Genomic DNA, 16,872 nt, shown 5'->3' with positions numbered 1-16,872 from the left:
GAAGTCATATTTAGGGAGTGCCATAAACACCAAAAGCTGGAGTCTGGCTCAGGGCAGTGTCAGTGACTAAAGAGATAGCATGGCAGGCAGATGGTGGGGTTGTAGGACAGGAACAGGCATTCCTTGAAAGAACACAAAAATCAAGCCCAGCAGAGAGCAACCAGCCAGTCAAGACCATGCAAATATGAGCAGCCAATGCCGGCACACAACAGTGGATAAAGCAAGTAGGGAAACTTGTGCTGGCAGTGTTTAAAGACATGATGAAGAATGCCTTGTTCACATTTTTTTCTTGGCTGCATATCACAGAAAATCTAACCCCAAATGACTTAATCTGAAAGAATTTAGTGGATCACAAAACTGGAAAGGTCAAGAAAAAGACTATTTTCAGGCATGGCTTCATGCGGGCATTGAAACAACATAACCAGGACCCAGTTTTCTCTGTCTCTCTGTTTGACTCTGCTCTCCCCAGTATGTAGTCATTGACAGGTTCCTACTTTATGAGCACAATGAGGGTACAACTGCACTAGATCTTTCATCCTCTATGATCTGTACTGGGCAGAGAGGGAGAGTATCTCTCTCAACAGAGTGTACCAAATTCTGGGTCTGACACTTGTTGGTACAATTAGGCCACATGATCATACTTGTATCTTCCCAGTGCCTAAATTATGTCATGCTCGGATTGGCATAGGCTGATTAGGGCCTACCCTGGGACCTGTCAGGGGCCAACCCCAACCAAACCACAGGAACCTAGACAAGACAAAGAATAGTTCCCCAAAGGAAATTTAGACCCACAGACATCCATGACAGCAGGTATGGATAGAAATATGGAACAGAATCTAAAACATTCCAGCCTGAAAGTCAAAGATTTTCTGAAGAAAAAAAAAAAAGAGTAAAGTTTGTTGCAGGCAGGTAAGGATCTAGATGAATACTATTAATAAAATAAGACAGATCATGGCTCCAGGCTTCCTGGAGAGCACCTTCTGGATTCGAGGGCTCTAGGGTTATAAGACTTCAGATTTCCTGGATGTGGTATCCAGAATAGGGTCTCTCAGCCCAGGTTGGATACTGTAAGACAATATATCTGAAACTATAAAACCAGTCAAATGGAACTGATGTTTCCAGGCACTAGGACTCAGAGTAAAGATAAGCTTCTATGAAAGGAAACATGTTTAACTTAAAAAAAAAAAAAGATCATATTTTAAGGCATATCAAGAAGAGCTCTGATTCTTTTTTTTCATTGTGTATACCCCAAATGCAGCCTGCAGATGCAAAGGAGGTCACCTTTAAAGCTCAAATTACCATAGCTCCAAGCTCCTACCTGCTGGATTACAACATTTATAAAACAGGATCATAGTTTTCACTACAACTCCCTTACCCTCTGTCACCTAAACCCAAAGCAGTTTTGCTTATCCCCTGAATCCACAATAACTCTCAACAAAACAACTCAATCAGCTGTTGGCTTTAGCCCTCTAGCCAGTGATGCTTAAACCTAGCATCTGGAAAAACTAGGGAGGAATAAATATTGTGGCATCTCTCGCCTCTGTTCCTTTCATCTCTATTCTGCACCTGGACTACAATAAACTGTTGTCCTCTTCCCACAGCTTCTTAGTATATACAAATAAATATAAGTGGGTGATGGTTTATTCATTTAATTAATATTTATTGAGTACATAATATAGTAGGTACTTGAATTTACAGTTTAGTAGGAATGACAGAGAATGAAAAAATAAAGATGTGTGTGTGTGTGTGTGCATACATAACTAGTGATAAGTGCTATTAAAAACTGGAAAATAATTAATGTAATCCATCACATCAGCTACTTAAATAAGAAAAATCATATAAGATCAACAGATGCAGGAAAAGCATTTGACAAAATCCAATGCCACTTCATAATAATTAATATGAAAATAAGACTATTTAGCAAAATAAGCAAAATAAGACTGTGAATAGAGGGGAATCTCCTCAACTCAGTATAGAACACCTACAAAAATCTCTTCAACTAACAACACACATAATGATAAAGAACTACATGCTTTTTTCTAAGACCTGGAACAAGGCAAGGATGTCCCCTTTTACCACTGATTTTCAACTTCATACTGGAAGTCCTGTCTAATGCAATAAAACAGGAGAAAAAAATTTACACAGACTGGGAAGGAAGATATAAAACTTTCTTTGTAGATGACATGATTGTCTATGTAGACCATCTCAGAGACCTTATTAACAAAAAACTGGAACAAATATGTCATTATGTCAAGGTTTCAGGTTACAAGGTTAACATTAAAAATCAATTGCTTTTGTATAGACAAGGAATGAAAAATTGGAATTTGACATTTAAAACACAATATCATTTACATTAGCACAAAAATTAAATCTAGCAGGATATATACAAAATCTACATGAGGAAAATTTAAAAAGAAAAAGACTCAGTAAAAGAAACAAAAGAAGATCTAAACAAATGTAGAGATATGACATGTACATGGGTAGGAAGATTCCATATTGGCAAGATGTCAGTTTCCCACAACCTGATGCACAGATCCAAGGCAATGCCAATCAAAATCCCAGTAAGTTTTTTTGTGCATATAGATAAATTGTTTCTAAAGTTTTGCATAAACAATAAATTTTGGAACACTGAAAAAAATTAAATTAAATAAAAAAATAAAGTTTATATGGAGAAGCAAATTACCTAGAATATCTAACACAATATTAAGAAGACCAAAATAAGAGAACTGACACTACCCAACTTTAAGACTTGGTATAAAGCTGTAAAAAAAAAGACAGTATTGATAAGAAACAGGCAAATAAATCAATGGAACAGAACAGAGACCAGAAATAGAATCACACAAATATGGGCAATTGATCTTTGATAAAGAAGCAAAGGCAATAAAATGAAGAAAGGAATAGTCTCTTCAACAAATGGTGCGGAACAACTGGACATCCACACAAAAAATGAATCTAGACACATACCTTCTTCCTCATAGCTGAATAATATCCCATTATACATACATATAATACAAAATATGTGCTATGTAACATATATTTCTATATACATATATACACATATACATACATTATATGTATATATGAAGCAAAAACTCATTCTTAAAAAAATCAACAAAATTGATAAACTTCGAGCAAGAACTAGAAAAATAAAAACAGAAAAGACACATGAATTATCAATAGTAGAAATAAAATAAAAGCTATTATTGCAGATCCTGCAGACATTAAAAAGATAATAGAAGAATGTTATAATTTAGTACTCATAAATTTGACAACATAGAAGAAATTAACCAATTCCCCCAAAGCAATAAATTACCAAAACTTGGCCAAAATATCTTGAAAGAAGTTGCTGTGGCTGATATCAAAGAGATTACTGCCTATGTTCTCCTCTAGGATTCTGATGGATTCCTGTCTCACGCTGAGGTCTTTTATCCATTTTGAGTTTATCTTTGTGTACAGTGTAAGAGAATGGTCGAGTTTCATTCTTCTACATATAGCTGTCCAGTTTTCCCAGCACCATTTATTGAAGAGACTGTCTTTTTTCCACTGTGTATTTTTTCCTGTTTTGTCGAAGATTAATTGACCATAGAGTTGAGGGTCCAGATGTCTCCAAAGGCAAAGGAAACAAAAGTGAAAATAAACTTTTGGGACTTCATCAAAATCAAAAGCTTCTGCACAGCAAAGGAAACAGTCAAAAAAACAAAGAGTCAACCCATGGAATGGGAGAAGATATTTGCAAATGACAGTTCAGACAAAAGGCTGATATCCAGGATCTATAATTAACTCCTCAAAGTCAATACACACGAAACAGGCAAACATCAAAAAATGGGCAGAAGATATGAACAGACACTTCTCCAATCAAGACATACAAATGGCTATCAGACACATGAAAAAATGCTCATCATCATTAGCCCTCAGGGAGATTCAAATTAAAACCACATCGAGATATCACCTTACACCAGTTAGAATGGCCAAAATTAACAAAACAGGAAACAACATGTGTTGGAGAGGATGTGGAGAAAGGGGAACCCTCTTCCACTGTTGGTGGGAATGCAAGTTGGTGCAGTCTCTTTGGAGAACAGTGTGGAGATTCCTCAAGAAATTAAAAATAGAGCTTCCCTATGACCCTGCAATTGCACTCCTGGGTATTTACCCCAAGGATACAGATGTCGTGAAAAGAAGGGCCATCTGTACCCCAATGTTTATAGCAGCAATGGCCACGGTCGCCAAACTCTGGAAAGAACCAAGATGCCCTTCAACAGATGAATGGATAAGGAAGATGTGGTCCATATACACTATGGAGTATTATGCCTCCATCAGAAAGGACCAATACCCAACTTTTGTAGCAACATGGACAGGACTGGAAGAGATGATGCTGAGTGAAATAAGTCAAGCAGAGAGAGTCAATTATCATATGGTTTCACTTATTTGTGGAGCATAACAAATATCATGGAGGACAAGGGGTGTTAGAGAGGAGAAGGGAGTTGGGGTAAATTGGAGGGGGAGGTGAATCACGAGAGACTATGGACTCTGAAAAACAATCTGAGGGGTTTGAAGTGGTGGGGGTGTGGGAGGTTGGGGTACCAGGTGTTGGGTATTATAGAGGGCACGGATTGCACGGAGCACTGGGTATGGTGAAAAAATAATGAATACTGTTTTTCTGAAAATAAAGAAATTGAAAAAATTAAAAAAAAACTCGGCCAAAATGAATAGACAATCTGAGTAAGTCTTGAAGCTAGCAAAGAAATTAAATTCATAACTACAAAGGTTCAGGAAAAAAGAAATATCCAGGCCCAGATAGTTTCACTGGAGAATTCTAGCAAACATATAAAGAAGAATTAACACCAATTTTACACAATCTCTTCAGAAAATAGGATGCTGGTAAGCAGGATAATGATGATGGAACCTGTTAATGTTACTTTATAGGGCAAAAAGGACTTTATTAAAAATGCTAGGATGGGAGAGATTATCTTGGATTATCCAGATAGGCCAGACATAACCACAGGTAACCTTACAAGTGAAAGAGGGTGGTAATAGGGTCAGATTCAGAGATATTTGAGGACACTATGCTGTTGGCTTTGAAGATAAAAGGAGAGGCCATGAGCCAACATCTTCAGTTTAGACCAGTGAACCTCCCTTCAGATTTCTGACCTCCAAAACAATAATAATAAGCTTCTTGTATTACTTGTGTTGATATGTTACAGTAGCACTGGAGACTAATATGAACAGAAAACTAACATGGAGAGAAAACATTTCTCAGGCCATTTTATAAAGTCATCAAAACTAAACAAGCACAGTACAAATAAAGAAAACCGGGCAAAAACTCTTGTGAATTTAGACACCAAAATCTGAAAATTTTAGTAAAATGTATCCCACAATGTATAAAAATAATTACATGCCAATGCATGTATTGTATATTGCCAATACAGCCATGACCAAATGAGACTTATCTAGGTATGTCAGGTTGGTTCAATATTCAAAGCTCAGTGTAACCTATTATATAAGCTAAAAAAGGAAAAATCATATGATTGAAAGAACTGATGCAGAAAAAACTTTTGACAAATTCAACACTCATTTATGACAAAAACTCAGAAAAATAGGAATAGAGGGAAATTATTTCAACTTGATATAAAGCATCTTCAGAAAACCTATGGTTAATACTGGCATTTATTGGTAAAAGCTTAAATCTTTTCTCCCTAGGGTTGGGAGCAAGATATGAATTTCCATTCTCAATACTCTTACCAAACAAAGCTGGAAGTTCTAGCTATTGTGATAAGGCAATAATAATAATAATAATAATAATAAAAGGAATATTGGCAAGGAAATAAAAGGAATACAGGCAAGGAAAAGGAATACATGAAATAATCTCTATTTGCTATAAATAATCTCTATTTGCTGATGACATGATTGAATACAAAGTAACTCCCAAAAAGTCTTCGTACAAAACACCCTTCTAGTTTGAAGTGTTGGGTGGGTGGGAGGTTGGGGTACAAGGTGGTGGGTATTATAGAGGGCACAAATTGCATGGAGCACTGGGTGCGGTGAAAAAATAATGAATACTGTTTTTCTGAAAATAAATAAATTGGAAAAAATGTGAAAAGAAAAAAAAATAAAGTAGAATAATTAGTAGTAAAAAAAAAAACCCTTCTAAAGCTAACTAGTGAGTTCAATAGGTTGCAGGATATAAGATCAATATATAAAAAGCAATTGTAATGCAGCCAAGAATACTATATCCAGCTAAGCTATCATTGAAAATAGAAGAAGAGATAAAATTTTCCAGGACAAACAAAAACTAAAACAATTTGTAAACACCAAACCAGCTCTACAGGAAATATTGAAAGGGGTCTTCAAAGCAAAGAGAGAGCCTAAAAGTAATAGACCAGAAAGGAACAGAGACAATATACAGTAACAGTGACCTTCCAGGCAATACCATGACACTAAATTTAATAGTTAACCTGAATGCAAATGCGCTAAATGCCCCCAATCAAAAGACACAGAGTATCAGAATAGATTAAAAAAATAAAACCCATCAATATGCTGTCTACAAGAAACTCGTTTTAGACCCAAAATCACCTCCATATTTAAAGTCAGTGGGTGGAAAACAATTTGCCATGCTAATGAACATCAAAAGAAAGTTGGGATGGTAATCCTTATATCAGATAAACTAGATTTTAAGCCAAAGACTATAATAATACATGAGGAAGGATGCTATATCATAATCAAAGGGTCTGTCCAACAAGAAGATCTAACAATTTTAAATATCTATGCCCCTAACATGGGAGACCAACTATATAAACCAATTAATAACAAAATCAAAAAAACACATTGACCATAATACAATAATAGTAGGGGAATTTAACACCCCCTCACTGAAATGGACAGATCATCCAAGCAAAAGATCAACAAGAAAATAAAAGCCTTAAATGACACACTGGACCAGATGGATATCACAGATATATTCAGAACATTCCATTCCAGAGCAACAGAACACACATTCTTCTCTAGTGCACATGGAACATTTTCCAGAATAGATCACATCCTGGGCCACAAATCAGGTCTCAACCGGTACCAAAATATTGGGATCATTCCCTGCATATTTTCAGACCACAATGCTCTGAAGCTAGAACTCAATCACAATAGGAAATTTGGAAATAACCCAAATAAGTGGAAGCTAAAGAGCATCCTTCTAAAGAATGAATGGGTCAACAAGGAAATTAAAGAAGAATTGAAAAATTCATGGAAACAAATGATAATGAAACACAATGGTTCAAAATCTGTGGGACACAGTACTGAGAGGAAAATATATAGTGATACAAGGCTTTATCAAGAAACAAGGTCTCGGAGGGAGGAGTCAAGATGGCGGAGAAGTAGCAGGCTGAGACTACTTCAGCTAGCAGGAGATCAGCTAGATAGCTTATCTAAAGAGTGCAAACACCTGCAAATCCATCGGCAGATCGAAGAGAAGAAGAACAGCAATTCTAGAAATAGAGAAACAACCACTTTCTGAAAGGTAGGACTGGTGGAGAAGTGAATCCAAAGCGATGGGAAGATAGACCCCAGGGGAGGGGCCGGCTCCCAGCAAGCAGCGGAGCAACGGAGCACAAAATCAGGACTTTTAAAAGTCTGTTCCGCTGAGGGACATCGCTCCAGAGGCTAAACCGGGGCGAAGCCCACGCGGGTTCAGCGTGGCCTCAGGTCCCGCAGGGTCACAGAAGGATCGGGGGTGTCTGAGTGTCGCAGAGCTTGCGGGTATTGGAGTGAGAAAGCCGGCTGCAGAGACAGAGCCGACAGTAAGCTCGCAGTTCGGGGTTACCTTGAACCAGTCGCAGGCTCAGTGAGCTCGGAGCTCGGAGCTCGGCCGGAGGTCAGGTAGATGGGAGTTACTGGGTGCTATTCTCTGAGGTTGCACTGAGGAGTGGGGCCCCGGGCTCTCGGCTCCTCCAGGCGGGAGACCAGGAGGCCGCCATTTGTATTCCCGTCCTCCGGAACTCTACGGAAAGCACTCAGGGAACAAAAGCTCCTGAAAGCAAACCCGAGCGGATTACTCAGCACGGCCCCTGGTAAGGGTGGTGCAATTCCGCCTGGGGCAAAGACACTTGAGAATCACTACACCAGGCCCCTCCCCCAGAAGATCAACAAGAAATCCAGCCAAGACCAAGTTCACCTACCAAGGAGTGCAGTTTCAATACCAAGGAGAGCAGCATAATTCCAGAGGAGGAGAAAGCAAAGCACAGAACTCATGGCTTTCTCCCTGTGATTTTTTAGTCTTGCAGTTAAAGTAATTTTTTTCTTTTTCATTTTTTTCTCTTTATTTTTCTTTTTTTCTCTTCTTTTGTTAAATTTTTAAAATTTTTTTAAAATTTTTTTTTAAAGATTTTATTTATTTATTTGACAGAGAGAGATCACAAGCAGGCAGAGAGGCAGGCAGAGAGAGAGGAGGAAGCAGGCTCCCCGCTGAGCAGAGAGCCCGATGCGGGGCTCGATCCCAGGACCCTGAGATCATGACCTGAGCCGAAGGCAGTGGCTTAACCCACTGAGCCACCCAGGTAAAAGTTAAAAAAATTTTAAAAATTTAAAAAAATTTTTTTAACTTTTACCCTTTTCATTTTTAACGTTTTTTAACTAGTTTGTCTAATATACATATTTTTTCTTTTTCATACTTTTCTTTATTCGTTTTCTTTTTTTAAATTCCTTTCTTTTTTTTTGAACCTCTTTTTATCCCCTTTCTCCCCCCTCACGATTTGGGATATCTTCTGACTTGGTTAAAGCATATTTTCCTGGGATTGTTGCCACCCTTTTAGTATTTTACTTGCTCCTTCATATACTCTTATCTGGACAAAATGACAAGGCAGAAAAATTCACCACAAAAAAAAGAACAAGAGGTAGTACCGAAGGCTAGAGACCTAATCAATACAGACATTGGTAATATATCAGATCTAGAATTCAGAATGACAATTCTCAAGGTTCTAGCCGGGCTCGAAAAAGGCATGGAAGATATTAGAGAAACCCTCTCGGGAGATATAAAAGCCCTTTCTGGAGAAATAAAAGAACTAAAATCTAACCAAGTTGAAATAAAAAAAGCTATTAATGAGGTGCAATAAAAAATGGAGGCTCTCACTGCTAGGATAAATGAGGCAGAAGAAAGAATTAGTGATATAGAAGACCAAATGACAAAGAATAAAGAAGCTGAGCAAAAGAGGGACAAACAGCTACTGGACCATGAGGGGAGAATTCGAGAGATAAGTGACACCATAAGACGAAACAACATTAGAATAATTGGGATTCCAGAAGAAGAAGAAAGAGAGAGGGGAGCAGAAGGTATACTGGAGAGAATTATTGGGGAGAATTTCCCCAATATGGCAAAGGGAACGAGCATCAAAATTCAGGAGTTTCAGAGAATGCCCCTCAAAATCAATAATAGGCCCACACCCCGTCACCTAATAGTAAAATTTACAAGTCTTAGTGACAAAGAGAAAATCCTGAAAGCAGCCCGGGAAAAGAAGTCTGTAACATACAATGGTAAAAATATTAGATTGGCAGCTGACTTATCCACAGAGACCTGGCAGGCCAGAAAGAGCTGGCATGATATTTTCAGAGCACTAAACGAGAAAAACATGCAGCCAAGAATACTATATCCAGCTAGGCTATCATTGAAAATAGAAGGAGAGATGAAAAGCTTCCAGGACAAACAAAAACTGAAAGATTTGCAAACACCAAACCATCTCTACAGGAAATATTGAAAGGGGTCCTCTAAGCAAAGAGAGAACCTACAAGTGGTAGATCAGAAAGGAACAGAGACAATACACAGTAACAGTCACCTTACAGGCAATACAATGGCACTAAATTCATATCTCTCAATAGTTACCCTGAATGTTAATGGGCTAAATGCCCCAATCAAAAGACACAGGGTATCAGAATGGATAAAAAAAAACACCCATCTATATGTTGCCTCCAAGAAACTCATTTTAAGCCCGAAGACACCTCCAGATTTAAAGTGAGGGGGTGGAAAAGAATTTACCATGCTAATGGACATCAGAAAAAAGCAGGAGTGGCAATTCTTATATCAGATCAATTAGATTTTAAGCCAAAGACTATAATAAGAGATGAGGAAGGACACTATATCATACTCAAAGGGTCTGTCCAACAAGAAGATCTAACAATTTTAAATATCTATGCCCCCAACGTGGGAGCAGCAAACTATATAAACCAAATAATAACAAAATCAAAGAAACACATCAACAATAATACAATAATAGTAGGGGACTTTAACACTCCCCTCACTGAAATGGACAGATCATCCAAGCAAAAGATCAACAAGGAAATAAAGGCCTTAAACGACACACTGGACCAGATGGACATCACAGATATATTCAGAACATTTCATCCCAAAGCAACAGAATATACATTCTTCTCTAGTGCACATGGAACATTCTCCAGAATAGATCACATCCTCGGTCCTAGATCAGGACTCAACCGATATCAAAAGATTGGGATCATTCCCTGCATATTTTCAGACCACAATGCTCTGAAGCTAGAACTCAACCACAAGAGGAAGTTTGGAAAGAACCCAAATACATGGAGACTAAACAGCATCCTTCTAAAGAATTAATGGGTCAACCGGGAAATTAAAGAAGAATTGAAAAAAATCATGGAAACAAATGATAATGAAAACACAATGGTTCAAAATCTGTGGGACACAACAAAGGCAGTTGAGAGGAAAATATATAGTGGTACAAGCCTTTCTCAAGAAACAAGAAAGGTCTCAGGTACACAACCTAACCCTACACCTAAAGGAGCTGGAGAAAGAACAAGAAAGAAACCCTAAGCCCAGCAGAAGAAGAGAAATCATGAAGATCAGAGCAGAGATTAATGAAATAGAAACCAAAAAACCAATAGAACAAATCAACGAAACTAGGAACTGGTTCTTTGAAAGAATTAATAAAATTGATAAACCCTTGGCCAGACTTATCAAAAAGAAAAGAGAAAGGACCCAAATAAATAAAATCATGAATGAAAGAGGAGAGATCACAACTAACACCAAAGAAATACAAACTATTATAAGAACATACTATGAGCAACTCTACGCCAACAAATTTGACAATTTGGAAGAAATGGATGCATTCCTAGAAACATATAAACTACCACAACTGAACCAGGAAGAAATAGAAAGCCTGAACAGACCCATAACCAGTAAGGAGATTGAAACAGTCATTAAAAATCTCCAAACAAACAAAAGCCCAGGGCCAGAGGGCTTCCCGGGGGAATTCTACCAAACATTTAAAGAAGAACTAATTCCTATTCCCCTGAAACTGTTCCAAAAAATAGAAACGGAAGGAAAACTTCCAAACTCATTTTATGAGGCCAACATCACCTTGATCCCAAAACCAGACAAGGATCCCATCAAAAAAGAGAGCTATAGACCAATATCCTTGATGAACACAGATGCGAAAATTCTCACCAAAATACTAGCCAATAGGATTCAACAGTACATTAAAAGGATTATTCACCACGACCAAGTGGGATTTATTCCAGGGCTGCAAGGTTGGTTCAACATCCGCAAATCAGTCAATGTGATACAACACATCAATAAAAGAAAGAACAAGAACCATATGATACTCTCAATAAATGCTGAAAAAGCATTTGACAAAGTACAGCATCCCTTCCTGATCAAAACTCTTGAAAGTGTAGGGATAGAGGGCACATACCTCAATATCATCAAAGCCATCTATGAAAAACCCACCGCAAATATCATTCTCAATGGAGAAAAACTGAAAGCTTTTCCACTAAGGTCAGGAACACGGCAGGGATGTCCATTATCACCACTGCTATCCAACATAGTATTAGAAGTCCTAGCCTCAGAAATCAGACAACAAAAGGAAATTAAAGGCATCCAAATTGGCAAAGAAGAAGTCAAACTATCACTCTTGGCAGATGATATGATACTATATGTGGAAAACCCAAAAGACTCCACTCCAAAACTGCTAGAACTTGTACAGGAATTCAGTAAAGTGTCAGGATATAAAATCAATGCACAGAAATCAGTTGCATTTCTCTACACCAACAGCAAGACAGAAGAAAGAGAAATTAAGGAGTCAATCCCATTTACAATTGCACCCCAAATCATAAGATACCTAGGAATAAACCTAACCAAAGAGGCTAAGAATCTATACTCAGAAAACTATAAAGTACTCATGAAAGAAATTGAGGAAGACACAAAGAAATGGAAAAATGTTCTATGCTCCTGGATTGGAAGAATAAATATTGTGAAAATGTCTATGCTACCTAAAGCAATCTACACATTTAATACAATTCCTATCAAAGTACCATCCATCTTTTTCAAAGAAATGGAAAAAATAATCCTAAAATTTATATGGAACCAGAAAAGACCTCGAATAGCCAAAGGAATATTGAAAAAGAAAGCCAAAGTTAGTGGCATCACAATTCCGGACTTCAAGCTCTATTACAAAGCTGTCATCATCAAGACAGCATGGTATTGGCACAAAACCAGACACATAGATCCATGGAACAGAATAGAGAGCCCAGAAATAGACCCTCAACTCTATGGCCAACTAGTCTTTGACAAAGCAGGAAAGAATGTCCAATGGAAAAAAGACAGCCTCTTCAATAAATGGTGTTGGGAAAATTGGACAGCCACATGCAGAAAAATGAAATTAGACCATTTCCTTACACCACACACAAAAATAGACTCAAAATGGATGAAGGACCTCAATGTGAGAAAGGAATCCATCAAAATCCTTGAGGAGAACACAGGCAGCAACCTCTTCGACCTCAGCCGCAGCAACATCTTCCTAGGAACATCGCCAAAGGCAAGGGAAACAAGGGAAAAAATGAACTATTGGGATTTCATCAAGATCAAAACTTTTGCACAGCAAAGGAAACAGTTAACAAAATCAAAAGACAACTGACAGAATGGGAGAAGATATTTGCAAACGACATATCAGATAAAGGACTAATGTCCAAAATCTATAAAGAACTTAGCAAACTCAACACCCAAAGAACAAATAATCCAATCAAGAAATGGGCAGAGGACATGAACAGACATTTCTGCAAAGAAGACATCCAGATGGCCAACAGACACATGAAAAAGTGTCCCATATCACTCGGCATCAGGGAACTACAAATCAAAACCACAATGAGATATCACCTCACACCAGTCAGAATGGCTAAAATCAACAAGTCAGGAAATGACAGATGCTGGCGAGGATGTGGAGAAAGGGGAACCCTCCTACACTGTTGGTGAAAATGCAAACTGGTGCAACCACTCTGGAAAACAGCATGGATGTTCCTCAAAATGTTGAAAATAGAACTGCCCTATGACCCAGCAATTGCACTACTGGGTATTTACCCTAAAGATACAAATGTAGTGATCCAAAGGGGCACATGCACCCAAATGTTTATAGCAGCAATGTCCACAATAGCCAAACTATGGAAAGAACCTAGATGTCCTTCAACAGATGAATGGATAAAGAAGATGTGGTATATATACACAATGGAATACTATGCAGCCATCAAAAGAAATGAAATCTTGCCATTTGCGACAACATGGATGGAGCTAGAGCATATCATGCTCAGTGAAATAAGTCAAGCGTAGAAAGACAACTATCATATGATCTCCCTGATATGAGGAAGTGGTGATGCAACATGGGGGCTTAAGTGGGTAGGAGAAGAATAAATGAAACAAGATGGGATTGGGAGGGAGACAAACCATAAGTGACTCTTAATCTCACAAAACAAACTGAGGGTTGTTGTGGGGAGGGGGGTTGAGAGAAGGGGGGTGGGGTTATGGACATTTGGGAGGGTATGTACTTTGGTGAGTGCTGTGAAGTGTGTAAACCTGGTGATTCACAGACCTGTACCCCTGGGGATAAAAATATATGTTTATAAAAAATTAAAAAATTTTTTAAAAAAAGAGGAAAAACAAAACAAACAAACAACAAAAAAAGAAACAAGGTCTCAAATAAACAACCTAACCCTAAACCGAAAGGAGCTGGAGAAGGAGCAAAAAAAATAATCCATCAGAATCCTAGAGGAGAACATAGGCAGTAATCTCTTCGATATCAGCCCAGCAACTTCTTTCAAGATATGTCTCCAAAGGCAAAGGAAACAAAAGCGAAAATAAACTTTTGGGACTTCATCTAAATCAAAAGCTTCTGCACAGCAAAGGAAACAGACAAAAAAACAAAGAGGCAACCCACGGAATGGGAGAAGATATTTGCAAATGACAGTACAGACAAAAGGTTGATATCCAGGATCTATAATTAACTCCTCAAAGTCAACACACACGAAACAGGCAAATGAAGACATACAAATGGCTATCAGACACATGAAAAAGTGTTCATCATCACTAGCCCTCAGGGAGATTCAAATTAAAACCACATTGAGATATCAACTTACACCAGTTAAAATGGCCAAAATTAACAAGGCAGTAAACAACATGTGTTGGAGAGGATGTGGAGAAAGGGGAACCCTCTTCCACTGTTGGTGGGAATGCAAGTTGGTGCAGCCTCTTTGGAGAACAGTGTGGAGATTCCTCAAGAAATTAAAAATAGAACTTCCCTATGACCCTGCCATTGCACTCCTGGGTATTTACCCCAAGGATACAGATGTAGTGAAAAGAAGGGCCATCTGTACCCCAATGTTTATAGCAGCAATGGCCACGGTTGCCAAACTGTGGAAAGAACCAAGATGCCCTTCAACAGACGAATGGATAAGGAAGATGTGGTCCATATACACTATGGAGTATTATGCCTCCATCAGAAAGGACGAATACCCAGCTTTTGTATCAACATGGACGGGACTGGAAGAGATGATGCTGAGTGAAATAAGTCAAGCAGAGAGAGTCAATTATCATATGGTTTCACTTATTTGTGGAGCATAACAAATAGAATGGAGGACATGGGGAGTTAGAGAGGAGAAGGGAGTTGGGGGAAATTGGAAGGGGAGGTGAACCATGAGAGACTATGGACTCTGAAAAACAGTCTGAGGGGTTTGAAGTGGCGGGGGGGTGGGAGGTTGGGGTACCAGGTGGTGGGTATTATAGAGGGCACGACTTGCATGGAGCACTGGGTTTGGTGCAAAAATAATGCATACTGTTATGCTGAAAATAAATAATAAATAAATTAAAAAAAAAGAAATAGAAAATCTCAACAGACCCTTAATCAGTAAGGAGATTGAAGCAATCATCAAAAATCTCCCAACAAACAAGAGCCGAAGGTCAGATGGCTTCCCAGGGGAATTCTACAAAGCATTTAAAGAAGAATTAATTCCTAGTCTCTTGAAACTTTTCCAAAAAAATAGAAATGAAAGGAAAACTTCCAAACTCATTTTATGAAGCCAGCATTACCTTGATCCCAAAACCAGACAAAGATCCCATCAAAAAGGAGAATTACAGACCAATATCCTTGATGAATACAGATGCAAAAATTCTCACCAAAATACTAGCCAATGGGATCCAACAGTACATTAAAAGGATTGCATGGAGCACTGGGTGTGGTGAAAAAAAAATGAATACTGTTTTTCTAAAAATAAATAAATTGAAAAAGAAAAAGTGGCTGCCTTCAGCTCAGATTATGATCCCAGAGTCTTGGGATCCAGCCCCTGCTTAGCGGCAGGAAGCCTGCTTCTCTTTGTTGCACTGCCCCTGCTTGTGTTCCCTCTCTTGCTGTGTCTCTCTCTGTCAAATAAATAAATAAAATCTTAAAAAAAAAAAAAGGATTATTCACCATGACCAAGTGGGATTTATTCCTGTAGCTGCAAGGTTGGTTCAACAACCAAACCAAATCAAATCAATCAATGAGATACAATACATTTATAAAAGAAAAAACAAGAACCATATGATAATCTCAATAGATGTTGAAAAAACATTTGACAAAGTACAGCATCCTTTCTTGATCAAAACCGTTTAAAGTGTAGGGATAGAGGGTACATACCCCAATATCATCAAGGCCATCTATGAAAAGCCCACAGCAAATATCATTCTCATTGGAGAAATACTGAGAGCTTTTCTGCTAAGGTCAGGAAAATGGCAGGGATGTCCATTATCACCACTGTTATTCAACATACTACTGGAAGTCCTAGTCTCAGCAATCAGACAACCAAAAAAATTAAAGGCATCCAAATCAGCAAAGAAGAAGTCAAACTCTCACTGTTTGCAGATGATATACTTTATGTGGAAAACTCAAAAGACTCCACTCCAAATCTGCTAGAACTTGTACAGGAATTCAGTAAAGTATCAGGATATAAAATCAATGCACAGAAATCAGTTGCATTTCTGCACACCAACAGCAAGACAGAAGAAAGAAATGAACATTTTTTCACGTGTCTGATAGCTATTTGTATGTCTTCATTGGAGAAATGTCTGTTCATATCTTCTGCCCATTTTTAAATATGATTGTCTGTTTTGTGTGTGTTGAGTTTGAGGAGTTCTTTATAGATCCTAGATATCAACCTTTTGTCTGTACTGTCATTTGCAAATATCTTCTCACATTCCGTGGGTTGCCTCTTTGTTTTGTTGACTGATTCCTTTGCTGTGCAGAAGCTTTTGATTTTGATGAAGTCCCAAAAGTTTATTTTCGCTTTTGTTTCCTTTTCATTTGGAGACATATCTTGAAAGAAATTGCTGTGGCTGATATCGAAGAGGTAACTGCCTATGTTCTCCTCTAGGATTCTGATGGATTCCTGTCTCACGTTGAGGTCTTTTATCCATTTTGAGTTTATCTTTGTGTATGGTGTAAGAGGATGGTTGAGTTTCATTCTTCTACATATAGCTGCCCAGTTTTCCCAGAACTGTTTATTGAAGAGACTGTCTTTTTTCCACTGTGTATTTTTTCCTGTTCTGTCGAAGATTATTTGACC

Source organism: Neovison vison, chromosome 2 (genome assembly GCF_020171115.1).
Source record: "Neovison vison isolate M4711 chromosome 2, ASM_NN_V1, whole genome shotgun sequence".
Classification (NCBI taxonomy): domain Eukaryota; kingdom Metazoa; phylum Chordata; class Mammalia; order Carnivora; family Mustelidae; genus Neogale; species Neogale vison.
Note: the sequence above shows the minus strand (reverse complement) of the source record.